Source organism: Lutra lutra, chromosome 7, assembly GCF_902655055.1.
Source record: "Lutra lutra chromosome 7, mLutLut1.2, whole genome shotgun sequence".
Classification (NCBI taxonomy): domain Eukaryota; kingdom Metazoa; phylum Chordata; class Mammalia; order Carnivora; family Mustelidae; genus Lutra; species Lutra lutra.
This window is the reverse complement of record NC_062284.1, coordinates 112,397,872-112,412,453: the sequence shown is the minus strand read 5'-3', so window position 1 is coordinate 112,412,453 and position 14,582 is coordinate 112,397,872. Positions and strand designations below refer to the sequence as shown.

Below are 14,582 nucleotides of genomic sequence, written 5' to 3'. Positions count from 1 at the left end.
AACTTGCTATTACACGCTCTTGCCAATGGTTCTGGAACACTCCCAGTTGGCTTAGTATGCCATTAGACATACCGTAGTCAGTAGGTCTGGAGGTCTACTGGCATGACTGCCCCTTCCCCGGTCAGTGCACAGAAACACACTCCTTTTTCTAGGGATCCTTTGCTGACCAGCCCCCGATCACACACTCAGTCAATTACAACCTCCACCTGCTGGCTGGGAGTTCTTCATTCTCTTTCCTGCAATGACTGAATATTTATGCTCTAACCCAAAGTAACTTGAGTCCTTCATGGGGAGAACAAATTTGTCCCCCATTGAGAACTGGGGGCACTGTCTGAGGCAACTCCTGCAGACACATTTTGTTTAAAATCTTAAGTTCTGCCTTAATTTTTAATACAGATTTTGCATTCTATTCTACAGTATTTTGCCTACCTTCCATAAAAATGGAGCCTCCAGGAATATGTGTCCTGCCCACACACTGAGCTCTAGTCATCCAAGTCATCCCACAGACTTGGACGAAGTGCCACCCCAGGAAGCATATGATCCGGTTCCCAGATGGAGCCCAAAACGTAGGAGAAGCCGTGAGTTAGGTCTGGGATGTTTGGGGTTCAAAGTCACATGGGCCATGCAAATGAACCTGTCTAGGAGGCAGCTGGAGATATAGACACGTAGTTCAGAAGAGAGGTGGGGATCGAGATGGAAATTCCAACAACATCAGCACGATGTGATGGTGAAAGCCAAGGCGGTGGGTGGTGTTGCCCAGGGACCACAAGGGGAGAAGAGAAAGGCCTGCGGGTAGAACACCGAATGCTGCCCACACAGTTGAGTGATGGAGAAGCAAGTAGGACCAGGAATATCCATCACAAGGCAGAGAGAGCCTCAAAGACTCCAAGCAAGTGCCCAAGAGAGATAAATCAAGCTTTGATGCTAGACAATTTGAGCTTTCCCAAGCCAGGGCAGGGCACTATTTTGTGATGAGCAGACCTAGCAAATCAGGATTCATGGCCTGCTTGGCCCAGAGCTCATCGGACTCAATTACCCTGGTCATGGAGCTGGGGCAGGCAGGACTGCTCGGTGTCACTTCTGGCCCTCAGTAATGTGGCTGCTCGCTTGGCCACAGAGGAGCCATCTTGGTTTGCGTGGATGGTAAGAACCACTTGTGGGAGGCAAGTTCCCGAGGGTCCTCTCTGCTGACCTCACTCCATTTGTCAGCTGCTTCTTGCTTGCCCAAATCAGAGGCCCAGAAAGGAGGCAGGAAAGATCAAGGTAGGCTGCTCTCTGAGCTACAGTTTGCTAAAGACCTATCTCTTTGAAGATCTCTATCTGCTTGTGAATTGCTGGACTGGACAGGTGACCTAAGGCTGGTTTAGTCCTTAGATCCTCTCCAGAGGTGACAGTCACCAGGGTGTTTATAATGGAGTCTTTTGCCAGCTTCAAACTTTCCTCATGACCAAGCTTTGAACTACCAGAAGAAGAGGAACAAACATGGATTCCACATGGCCCGTGAGCGGGCCCTAAATTAAACACTTCACACACATCGCCTGGGTTCCTCCTCAGGATGACCTTGAACAGCAGGTGCTGTTAGGATCTGCGTTTCACACATGAGGAAATGGCGCTCAAAGAACTAGAAAGTGGAGAGCCACACCAGACAGCATTGTTCAGTTTTCGATAATAACTTTAGAGTTGACAAAGCTCTTCCACATTGAATATTTCCTTTTGACTCAGACTCACAACCAGCTGTGAGAATCAACCCCATTTTACAAATAAGAAAACTGAGACCCTGCGAGTTTCAGTGACTTGTAGGAGATCCAAATGTGGGGCCAGCTGGCCCTCGAGTTCAGTTTTTTTTCCCCATGGTACTTCCCATCCATTCTTGCTTCCTATCTGCCCCAGAGAAAGCCTGTAAGGTATAAACAAGTGATTTCCCCATAGCTGACATACACACAGTATCCTAAGCCAGAGGTTTCTTTCTTGAGAACCTTCCTGTAGGAGACCTCAAAATCTGCCAAGCCCCAAAGTGAATCTGGGGAAGCAGAAGGTACAAGAGGGTGTCAATACAGAAGGAAATGACTACTCTGGATTTAATGAAGCCCATACCACATCCCCTTCCCTTTGGCTCCTGGACCTCTGCTTCTGTGGGACCTGCCGTCCCACAGCGAGGCAGCTGCCGTCTTGGCCGTTCCCTGTGAGTTCTTAAACCTCAAGCATCATGCACGTGGCTCCCACAGCACCTGTTCCCACCCTCACAGGCCACTCCCTGCCATTCATTTCCCCAACTAACCAAGGAATGCTCTGTGGCTCTTGGCTACTCTCCATATATTCTCATCTAACTTTCCTTTATTATATGCTTTGTGCTCAGATGTCCTGCTCCCCCAGCATCACAGTGAAGGATCTTATGCTTCTCTCTGTAACCCTGCATGGGTCCCCGCTTAGATTTTTTTTTTTTTTAAATCTAGCCAAAGTCAGGTTAGTTCTTTTACTACTATACCCACTCCTTACCAGAAATATCCTTTTTGCTATTAAGTAAGTTTGAATAACTTGTCAGGGGGAGATGCTGGCAATTTCCTTTATGATTCCTCTTGCAGTGAAAGTCTCCTCTGCAAGCAGGCCACCATGATTCTGCTCCTCAGAGAAGCATCCGGTCAGTCATAAGCTCAGAGCTGCTCTGCTCCCTTTGGCTAAGAACTGGCCAGTGGAGAATAGCAGGTTCTTTAGTACCTCAGTGAGATCTTTCATTTACCACTTGGAATAATAACATCAACAAAAATAACACGAAGTATTTGCATTGAAGGTTTTCATTTTTCAAAGTAGCTATTAGATGTTAGTGCTGTAAAGGGCCTAGACACAGAGCCAAATCCTCCCATGTACAAGTGAGGAAGCAGATGAAGTTCAGAGCACCTCATATTCTGTGACCCTCACAACACTCTTCATGGGTGGGCCACCCCTCATTTCACAGATGAGGGAACAGACACAGAAAGCCATTTGTCCCGAGTGACTCAGCCAATTCAAACCAGAGCTGGACCCAGGCTTCCAGTTTCCCCATCCCTGCTCTGGTGCTCTTTCTCCTTGGCTGCAGCCTCTCTCCCTTGGCCAAGGAGCCAGTGAAAGTGGTACCAAAGAAACCGGGCCATCCGTGACATTGGATCTGACCTTGGCCCTACTCCCAGAGGCCTTCCTGCCCAGGGCTTGTTTCTGCTCCCATCCCAGCTTCCTTCCCCTCCCAGTCTGCCTAGAGTCATGAAGTATGAAAACCCTGACTACCCTAATCATCTGTTAGGGACCATTTCCAGCTGAGGGCTAAGTAGCTTCCTGTCACTTCCATTTGTGACAGTATGTGTCCTAATCTCCCTACAGCAGCAGTTCCCCTGTACTGGGGGACATTTTAGCTATATGTGAGGGGAATCGGCATGCAGCCCTGTATGGCCCTGTTGGCCGGGGCAGCTCATGAGGTTCAAAGACTAATCAGGAAGTGGACTTGCCTGGGCCTCCAGCCACAGCAGGCAGACATCAAGACAGTGAGGGGGGCCCCCTGGTGGAAAGGTATTAAGTGCCTGCTGTTCTTGGGGCAGAAAGGGAGAGCCTAAAGAAGGAAAAAGGAGAGTGGATTTCAAGGGACCCATCCCTTCACAGGCAAGTCTTTGTTGACAGCTGCTTCTCAAGGGGCCCCACCCTGCAGCTGGGGAGCAAGGCTGAATCTGCAGCACGTGATTATGGTGGATCCCCACGTGCTGTGGAGGTCAAGACTAACCCAGATTTCCAGTTCAAGGCACTCAGGTCATGTTAGGAATTCTAGAGACAACTCTGCTATCTTTCAGCCTGCCTGGCATCCAGTTCCCTTTCTTCCAGCAATAGCACCCTGATTTATCTCAAGGGTCCCCCAACTCTCTGTTCCGGTGGTTCAGCCTCCAATGGCTTTCCAATCTAGACTGTCTGGGAAGCACTTACTGAGTCCTCTAAGACCCAGATAAGCAATCTCCTTCCTCTTCCAAAGAGCCTCTTCTAGAAACCCCCACAAGTTCTCTCCTGTCTCCTGTGGACATCTCTCTATCCTTGTGCTCATCACGCTGAACCACAACCATGTGCATCTGTGTCAGTCTTCCCTTCCACTCTCTCCAGACTTTTAAGAGCTAGGGGGTGTCAAAAAAAAAAAAAAAAAAACCCTCAGCTGGGGCTGTCTTTCGATTATTTTTGTATCAGCAGCTTCTAGCACAGTGCCTGGTACATGGTAGGTGCTCAATAAATGTTGGCTGGAAGAGTGAGTGACGAGACTCACACCTAAACCATAAATAATCATGTAAGTACCATATGGGCAGATCATATCCTACAGGCTTGTCGACGTTTTATCAACCTCGAGAGCTACAAACCATGACATGCAGAGGCTTTATTGCATTTATTGGTGAGGTAAGATAAACCCCATCCGACAGATCCTCCTGCTCGTATATCAGACAGACAGCACCAGATTAAACAATCAACCCCGCACAGCCCCGCAGCGGCCCCGAAGCCATGCTACAGCTGGGACCCGGAGGCTGGGGGAAAGGGTCGTCACCCCAGACCAAGAGTGTTCCTCACTGTCTCACCCCGGATCGGGGCTGGGCTGGGCTGGTGGGCGGGAGGGAGCTCACAGAGGAGGAAGGTTGCGCATCTGCCTTAAATTTTCTTGGTTTCTAGTTCGGAAAACAAAATACTTGCCTGAGGCAGCTGAGGACCACCAGGCTCTGCACAGCTGATGCTTAAAAATAAAATACTTTGCTCTAAGAAACAGTTATACCATAAAACAGATTCAGAGCAATCCCGGGCATCTCTTTCCTTGTAAAATGCATTAACACAATCAATACACATTCTTCCTCTACAACTTGGCAGCCCCAGGTCAACCCTGCCTCAGTGGAAGAATTTCACCTTAGGTGGAAAGGAAGCGAACTCAGCCACGGTCTCAAGATGAGCAAACTGCAGTTTCTCGTTCCTCTTTTTCCCCCCACCACTCCCCTCATTTAGAAGAACTAGGGCGTTTGCTGCCACTTCCCCGAGTTAGGATTCAGAGAAAGCTCAAGTGAGCGTGATTTCTTCGTTGAACCTCAATATTCCCCTAAATCTACTTTTTGTTGGCCCCCAGCCAAAGCCAGTTATCTTGGGATGGAAAGCAATTGTTCCAGTGTTATAAGATTTGTATCTGACAAACCCATGCACCCCACTGATTATCATCACCTTCCTGTCCTTTAGTTGCTTTCAAAATGACAATTTATTGATCCAGTCGTCTCCCAGGTTTTGAAGTTTGTGGAAAAGGACGTCTCCAATGTCTTGTTCATTCCCACTGCTTCTTGTGTGGCAGGGTAGGAGTACTGGCCTTCCTCTTTCATGTCTTTCCCCTGCCCCTTCGCGGGAGGATCAATCATCGGGAACCTTCCAGCGTCCGCCAGGCACAGAGTTGGCCCTCCGGGTTTGTTGCTCTGTATGGAGTTGAGAAGAGCTGTCTCTTCTTACACTCTCTCCTGAGACTTTGCCCTTTAAATGAGTAAATGACAGCAGAGTGAGTCCTTCCTGCATTGGCAGCGGGCAGAGCAGGACCTCTGCTGTTTCTGCTTCCTTCTCTGTTCGCTCAAGCCTCGCAGCCACCCAGTAAAGCTGGGAGAGCAGGGGCTACTGTGGACATTTTTTAAGGGCCAGAACTGGGCTTGGGTTTGAGGCTTTGGGGAGAGATAGAGCTGGGATTTGGCCCTGGAGGTTCTGGTTCCAGGTCCGGGGCTCCCCCCATCCATGTCCCCCTCAAGCACCATGCTGCCCACAGGTCCCATGGCCCCACCAATGGCTCAAACAGCATCTTGGCTCTGCCCTTCAGGAGCTGGGGGACCTTGGCCTTCAGTTTCATCGTCTGCCTACTGGAGCTAAGAATGCCTCCATTGGCATTCCTCAGGGCTAAATGAGATGACTCAGATGAAGCTTCTAACACGGTGGTCGTCCCACACTTAGTACCCAGTAGCTGTTAGTGTTACAATCACTGATGCTATTATTTGGTTGAAACTGTTCTGTCTCTGAGCCAAGACCAATCTACTCAACCGGAAGGTCTTTCCTCGGCCTCGGTCTTGATGTCCTTGTTCCTGCATCCCGCTCCCTTTCTGATTCTATATAAGAACCCATCCTTTCCACCAGAAGGATTTTTGAAATGTTACCTGGGCTTCCAAGAGGCTTTTATCTTAGAAGCTTCTCCCGGGCAGACATAATGAAGAGAGAAAGACTCAGGCCAGACACCTGTGTCATGAGAGGCTCAGGCCTCTGGCCAGCCGCCCTCCTTCATCTTCCTTTGTGGAGCAAACACTTCGCAGGAGACCGCTGTGGTGTCTGGCCACCCGGTCCAGAAGTGGCCGTGCAGTGCACAGCCCAGCTGCTCTCCATCCCCTCCCCATCCTTCTGGGTCCCACGTCCTGCAGACTCTGCCACCGGGACTCATTGGAATGCTCTGGCCACTCTCACTGCCCCATCCTGGGTGGAACTTCTGGCAGGTGCAATTAACTAGCCACTATTAGTCTCCTTGCCGTTGGGCGAGGAAAAGCCCAACATCCTGAAACACACTGACCTGGAAGAAGCCTGGCTCCGGAGATGTCTTCTCTCAGCTTTGTCCCACCAAATAAAGCGAACTCCCAGCTCCCAAGCCCCAGGCCATGCAGAATCTGGCCACACCCCATCTCACCCTACCTTCCAATGTAGCCGGTTCATGAAGGATGCTTTGTCAAAATTGGTGTTCTCTAATTTACTTAATGAGAGCCTTGGGGTGAATCCCAGGAATCTAAGTTTGTAAAAAGTTTTCCAGGAGACTGAAGCACAGCCAGATAGAGGAACCACTGCTCTGCACCGCTCCCAGGGAGAGCCATACCCAGCGCAGCACATTCACCACGTGCCCTGCCTTGGTGTGTGCCACCATCTGTGCCAACAGCCCCAGTCTCTGCTTGCAGAATTCACCCCATCCTGTTTCCTCCAGCCAGAAGTATGCTGTCCCTGCTCTGAACACCCATAACATTTTGTCCCTCTCTTTCTGCCACTTTCCAGCCATTCCTTAAAACTCACCACCTCTATTTCTCCCAGCCCCTAGGCAGAAACTTGGGATCTGTCCTTGCCTCTTTGCTCTCCATCCCCTTCCCATGCACTTGAGGATAAGAATAGTACTCACCCAAGAGGGCTGTTTTAAGGAGTATTGAGTTATCCCAGGGGGTGTACTTCCAAGTGTGCCAAGAGATGTTAGCTGTCATATGCTAACTCCATCATCCTGTCATCTTAACGCATGTTTTTATGGTATACGGTTCTGGTTCTTCACATACACAGGTTTTCTGCCTTGACTTCCTCTTGAGAGCAAGGACTACATCTTGCTGATTGTCATTCTGTCCGTGGCAATTGACAAGGTTGTATACCTACAGGACGCGAGAAATGTGAGACGGGTGGATGGCTGATATCTGTTTCCTTTTCATTCCTGTCTTTTCTCCATCTATCACTACTACTGTCCTTCAGTAGTAGTGAAGATACAAAGAATGTATCCCTATTAGAATTTATAATTATATTTAATTTTTGGGATTATTTGATTATCATCTGACATTTCCACCAGGCTTGAAGATCCTGGAAGACATCTTCGAAGATGTCTTTGAAATGTCTGAAAGACATTTATCCTAGCTCACTACTGCATCCACAGGGCCTAGCACATAGTAAATACCCCAGAAAGATTTAAATTAGTTAATTAGCAAACCCTAATTAATCCAAAATTAATTCATTAACCTACCAATGGCCTTTTTTTTTTTTTTTAGTTCTCTTAATGGTGCTAGTATAATAGATTGAGTTCTGAATGTTAGAGCATCGTGGTAAATGAGCCACAGTAGGAGCTCAAACTAATCAGTGAGGCAACTGTGCAAATGGGCCAGTTGGAGATGTTCTTTCCTATTACCTGTGTGACTATAGACAAACGAGTAACCTTACTCTTCTCATCTGTACAATGGGGATAAGGGTAGATTTACCTCACAGGGTTACTATGCACGTGAAATACTTAGTCTGGAAGTTAGTTCTTATGATGATAGTACTGTTGGCATTCGAGTAACATGACAGACTAACAAATTAAACTCTACTGAGTTAGATCATGTGCCTATATATATATATATATATATGTATATATATATATATACATGTATGCATATATGTATACATATATATACACACATATAATTATGCTCACAAGGTCTTATTTATAATAAAAATGATAAGCTGTTTATAAGGGAACCATAATAATGGAAATGCAGGACCCATCTGAGTACATCCTAAGCCCTGACCAGAAATATGCTCCCTTTCTAGAAAATAAAGCCATTACAGATTTTACATCCTTAAGGAAATTTTAAGCAGATTTAAAATTTTCCTCATCAGAAAATTAAAGTGAGTAATTCCAGAACAAGGACAAAAAGAAGGGCCTGGATCAATTCAGGCATATTCATCTTCCTGCCCCGCAAACTGTAGGCCACTCACTTTCCAAGAATTTTGATGACAAACACTAAATATTACTGTGACCTTAATAAAATCCAGAGCCCAATCCAGTCTGTGCATAAAGTCACACTCAAAGTCACATGAACCAGGACCCGCATATTAATAAAAGGGAACCGCTAGTCTTTGCTTGCAACTCATGAAGTACATTAAACCTGACTCAATTCAGGGGCCCCTGGGTAGCTCAGTCAGTTAAGCATCAGATTCTTGATTTCTGCTCAAGTCGTGATCTCAGTGTCATGCGATGGAGTCCAGTGTTGGGCTCTGCACTCAGTATGGAGTCTGCTTAGGATTCTCTCTCTCCCTCTCTCTCTGCCCCTGCTCCTTGCTCCTTGCTCCTGTACACACACACTCTCTCTCGAATAAATAAATAAAATCTTTGACAAGAAAAAATAAAAAAAAAAACCCTGACTCAATTCATAACTCACCACAACACATCTTGGGAGAAACTTGTCTTTGCTCTATGTGACGCTATCTGGGAAGTACTCTAAACCCAAATCTCCTTCAGCCCCAGCACCAAACAAGGCATGCAGACCTTCCTCCTCTCTCCTCTCTACTCACTCCCTGCATTGACTGACTGAACCCCTTCATCACCCCCACCAACCCTCCTCACTTACCCCCACTGTCCACATCACAGAAGATCCTGGACTGGGTCTAGCAAAACTCCTTTACTGGAAGATGGCGTGGGGCTGGAGGGGTCCACGGAAAGGGTGGATATCGTCTTCCAAGCTTCCCCCCTTTCAGTAACTGAAAATTCTGTTTTCCTTTTTTGACCGCAGGTCACTTCACTGGCACTGTCAAGTAGGCTGGGCCAAGAGGATGACAAGTGACTCAGGGAAGGTGAGCCAGACAGTCCACCCTTCATTCTGACCGCATTGACCCAGTGCTGCCCCCAACTGGTTCCTGCCTTATCGGTACCACCTCCTCCCACACCCACTGCCCAGGCCACTGCTTCGGTCCCTGCCCAGTTCTTCGGTTTTCCCGTGGACCCTGAGAGCTGCCTGAAATCTTTCCAACACAATCCTCTGCTTCACTAATTTCTGTTGTTTGCAACCCAAGAACACCAGCTGACCCCTTGTCACCATCTCCACCTGTGAGAACAGGGCTGCAGCCTTGGACCAATGAGCCTACACTTAACTGAATTAGTGGATTGTAAGTCACAGTCAAAGTTAGCCTTTGTTAACTCTGCTCTCTACTGCCTTTGCTCATTTCCCAACAGAACTATTGGGGCATACCCAGAATTCCTAATGAAGAAAGGAATAATGGTTACTTGAACATTTTGTAGAACCTATGTCCATCTTCCAGAGGCTTCTTGTAGTAATAAAATAACAGGTAGCAAAGAGTCAAAACATTTAGCCCCTCATTTATGGGCTGTGTCCTCAGCTCAATCACTTAATCTTTCCTGAGCTTTGTTGATCTTATGTAGGAAAGTACAGATAAATCTACCAGCTCTTTCTACTTCTCAAGGTTGCTGTGAGGCCAAAATTAGAAAATTAACTTAAAAAAAAAAACCAAAAATACAAAAAACAATATCTTGCAAATCATAACATCTGCAGCCTGGACAAAAATTCAAGCTCATCATGGCACTCTGTTCTCCTCACTGGTTCTTTCTCCCTGACTTAACAGGTCTTCCCACTTCCCCCTCCTCCCCATGGTTGCTGCTACCCTTATAAGTAGTATTGGCCTTTCCAAGCCTCCATTCCAAGTCTGGATAAAATGTACTTCTATGGGTACATAGATATCTGTAGTGTCATTCTCTGAAAATGTGAATTCCTAGGCTGTGTCCGTCCCACCTTTTTTCTTTATGAACAGACATACAGTAAGCCACAGCCTATGGGCTCATCCTCGGTTCCACTGGGAGGGATGATGCTTCCCCCGCCCCCCCCCCCCCCCCCCCCCCCGCCTGCCCGTGCAGGGGATCCCCTGGGTTTATGAGAACTGAGATGGCTTCAGCTTTCACTTTTTCTTTTTTCCTATTAGAAATCAAGCTGGAGGCAACATTTTCCTCACTCTGCAGTCTTGAAAGTAAGGAATCATCACTCCAGTGCAACGTGATTAGCTAGGGATCCTGAACAAAATCTGTAACTAAAAATGATTTCCACTCAGATTTCTGTGTTGGGTTTTTTTGTTTGTTCGTTTGTTTTTAAGGGGGGAAAAAAACCAGTGTTAAGAAGAGGAGCCAGGAGATCCTGGAGGAGGAGGGCTGAGGTGAGAGCATGAGGAATGTGGAGAGCAGAGGGGAGCGGGGCCCTGGGAGTGTGTGGAGCGGGCCAGGCCACAGGTCTGCGGGGATCCAGACAGACTTCCACGATGGCCTGGGGACTGGTTATCAGAGCCAGACTGGTGCCACTGCTGGTTCTCCTCCTGGTGCAAACAACAGAATGAGAGCCAGGGGAGCTGCCCTCCGCCCAGGCAGATTGCCTTCCTGGGCACTGGGGAGAGGTTGAGTTGTTGTCCACATATTTATGTCCCTTCCCTGGGGGGCTCCCTCTCCCTGTCACCTGGACAGTGAGCAGTGATACCCAACCTTTCTCCCCTCCCTTCCTGACTCCCTCCCTCCCAGCCTCTCTCCTTCCTCCCTCCCTGCCTCTCTAGTCCCTCCCTTTCTCCTCTCTCCTTCTCTCTCTCCTCCCTACCTCTTTTTCCTCTCCCTCCCTCCCATCTCATCTCCCTCTCTCTCCCCTCCCATCCTCTCACCCTTCCTTCCTTCCTCTCTCCCTCCCTCCCATCCTCTCTCTCTCTTCCTCACCTTCTGCCACTGAGATGGCAAAGCCCCAGACAAGGGGCTCTTTGTCAGCCTGGGCCAAAGTGAACACAGGGAACAGCAGCGCTGAAATCGATCCCCACCGAACATGGAACAGGAAACGAAGCCCCTGAGGGGGCAGTTTCGCAAGGCCCCGCCCAAGTTTAAGGGACCAGCTCTGGGCGCGGGAGGTCAGGAGGCGGCAGGTGCCCGCGGGCACCGCCGGCAGGGGGCAGCGTCCTCCTAGCCGCGCACCCCCCGCCCCGGCTCCCCCTGCCTACAGCCCCCAGCGGGCCACTGACCCGGCCTGGGCTCCCCGGCTCCCCGGCTCCCCGGGGCAGCGCAGCGGAATCAGCAGCCCCGGCCTCGGGCCCGCGTGGGGGCCGCCGCTCAGCGCTCTCCCTCGCCGCTTCCTGCGGCGCGCGCACGGTCAGCGCGGTCCTTCATCGGACGCTCCTTCGGGGCCTCCGAGACCTTGCCCCTGTCCCCGCGCTGTCCCTGTCTCCTCCCTCGGCTGTTTTCCTCCCCCAGCGCAGGCTTTAGAAGCAGCCGGAATCCGAAAGGTGGGATCCAGGCTCTTCCTTGCACCCGCTGTGCTGTGCGGGCCAGGGCAAGCTCCCCGTCTTCGAGGAGCCCCGCGTTTTGAAACTGAAGGCTGGAATGAGGACACCTCTGTCGCCGTCGGGCTGTTGCGAACACCATTCCCGAGCAGGACGTGAGTGAAGGAAACAGGCCAACCTTGGGACACCAGAGTCTCTCCTCTCTCACTCCCTGGGAGAGCTGCGGGTTTGAACGGGACCCTCTCCTTCTCTGCCTCTGGTCAGCCCATGCACAGGCTGCTCTGAGCACGTAAGATTTTCTCCCTCAAAAAGCTGAACTAAAAGATCCAGAAACAAAATCAGATCCACTGAACTCTTCAGCCTTCTAACCTATCCAGACGGTGACCTCCTCTCGTCAGCTTCCTAGCTCTGCCCTGGCCCACATCTCGGGGATATCTCACCTGGATCCCGATGAGCCTGCTAGCTGCTCTCCCTGGGCCTGAGCTCAGGCCCAGAGTCTGTCTCCTGCTCCTGATCCTTAGCCCCACTGCTACAGTGAGGGTCACAGATCCCTCCTCTACTCCCCGCCCTCTCTGGCAGGCCAGTCTCCACCAGGGGCTCCCCTGCCCACTCTATGCAAGCCACCTTGTAGGCTGGCCTTTGAAGACCAAAGCAATGCCCCCTCTCAGGGTCTTTAACCATCTTTCCCCTCTGCTGGAAGCACTCTCAACCCAGCTACCTGCACAGAATACTCTCTTCTCTCCTCAAGTCTGTCCCAATGTCACTGGATCAGAGCCAGGCCTCTCCAGACAGCAGTTAGGAAAATGGTACTCCACACCACCCCCTCCCAAAGGCACGTTCCAGACTCTCGCTCGCCTTTATTTTTCTTCACAGCGTATTGTATCATTTGTTTACTATGTTTTCCCTACTAGAAATAAGAGGCCTTGCTCTGATATCTGCTGTACCCCAGTGCCTAAAATACTGCCTGACACACAGTATTCAGTAAGTTTTATCATGACTGAATGATTAGATGGATAATATTGGATTCTTGAACGAAAAAGCCACAGTATGGTCATGAAGAAGCAAGGAATAGTCACTCCAGTACCCAACAGTTAGCAGACAGAGCCAGGAACATGGAACAGATACACAGAAAAAGGCAGAGATGAGAGATCATGTGTCCCCAGAAAGGCGGAAGGGGAGGTGCCCTAAATGACTCCCAAGGTCCCCTCCCTGGTGGTCCAGCTCTTTCCTGCCCTAGGATATAACACCACATATGCACACACATACCACACACACACATATACACACCACACACCACATATACGCACACACACACTTCACTGAAATGACCTGGAGCGAGTTTCTGGGTCTGGCTGCACAATGACCCCACACCAGGGCAGTGTAAGGGGGCACCGTGCCGCCCCCTGCAGCCCTAGCTAGGGCAGCTCCCCGGCTTGAGACTTGCATCCCCCACACCTGTCTTCACTTGCCTGTAGGCTCCTCACCCCAAGCCTCCACCTGTCACAGCCCCAAACCCCTGGGTCCTGCTACCTGCCAGCCCACCTTGCCCAACATCTCCAGTCATCCTGTCCTGTCCTGTGCTGCTTCCCCTGCAAAAATCACTCCCCATCCCAAGTGCCCTGTGTCACAAGAGCGCCTGATTTCCAGCGCATCTAGTTAGAAAGATAGAAGTCAGCCTTAACAATTTCCTCCCCACAACACCTAACAGCTTGTTAATTCTTGTTCATTCTTTCTAAACGCTTCCTAGAGGAACCTTGCTTTCCCATGTCCAGGATTCGAGCTCACAGCAGTTCATCTAGAAGTCCTGTAACCCCAGAGGCATCGGGTCCCCACCTGGGCTCTACCAAACTCTGTACTTTGCTTTCATAACACTGACCATGGTTTGTGCCTGCCTATTTGGGATGTTATTTGATTGCTATCTCTCTCCCCCACTAAACTATCCATTCCACAGGGCAGCTCTGAATAAATGCCACTGGATGGACAAACGGAGCAATGTTTTTCCTCTTTATTTCTTTTGTCCTTGTCCCCAGCTACACGGAGGGAGGTGTGTCTGTGACTACTTGTCCCCCCCACCCCCCCCAACCCCAGCCCCAGGGCTTGACATAAAACCAGGAGCATACTAGGTGCTCAGTAAATAAGGGTGTATCGATTGCCCGGTTCCTGGCAGTCATCCAGCGGTAAGGTCTGTCTGGGGAAAGGCAAGTCCACACTCAAGTGACCAATCAGGCCAGGAGGCCCCGCTGTCCCCAGGAGCCCGATAACCAAGCATGTCAGCGCTTCCACCACAGCCCAGCAGCCAGCCAAGTTTCTTTCCTTTGCCTCCTGATATGGCGGTAATTAGAAATAGCAGTCATCACCACGTTGCGTTCCCCGGAGCACCCTGCTGGATGTGAGGAACACATGTAGCTGTGAGACCACCTGCTGGGAAGAGAATAGAAGAATCATTTGCTGAACATGGCAGGGGTGATGGCTAAGGGGATGAGCCACTGCATAGCAAATAGCGTCCCGTCTTCCCCAAAGCCCTAAATAATTTCTCCACTTGAAAAAAAAAAAAGAGGAGAGAAAAAAAATACACAATTAATTTTTCATGTAGATCATCCCACTTGGAAGCTTGGGGGAGAGCTGCGCATACTAAGGGCTAAACTTGAGAAGCCACAGTCGGCCCAGCGTAGACAAAGGCAAGGAGAGGAAAGGAAAGAGGAACGCCCTGTGGCTTTCCCTTGTGGCCCCTCGTGGCGGGGGGATGACAGAACAGAGGACGTCTGCTCGTGGCCTCA

The 14,582-nt window shown here is 49.8% G+C and overlaps 1 long non-coding RNA gene across 1 annotated transcript; it reads right to left on the bottom strand.

Annotated features, from left to right (window-relative positions):
• Window positions 1-4,543: 4,543 nt before the first annotated feature.
• Window positions 4,544-11,332, bottom strand: LOC125105248 (uncharacterized). Its single transcript, XR_007128848.1, has 3 exons — window positions 11,252-11,332; window positions 7,157-7,394; window positions 4,544-5,441 (listed from the first exon to the last, which is right to left on the bottom strand). It is a non-coding gene; the product is annotated as an uncharacterized LOC125105248 (long non-coding RNA).
• Between the last annotated feature and the right edge of the window lie 3,250 nt (window positions 11,333-14,582).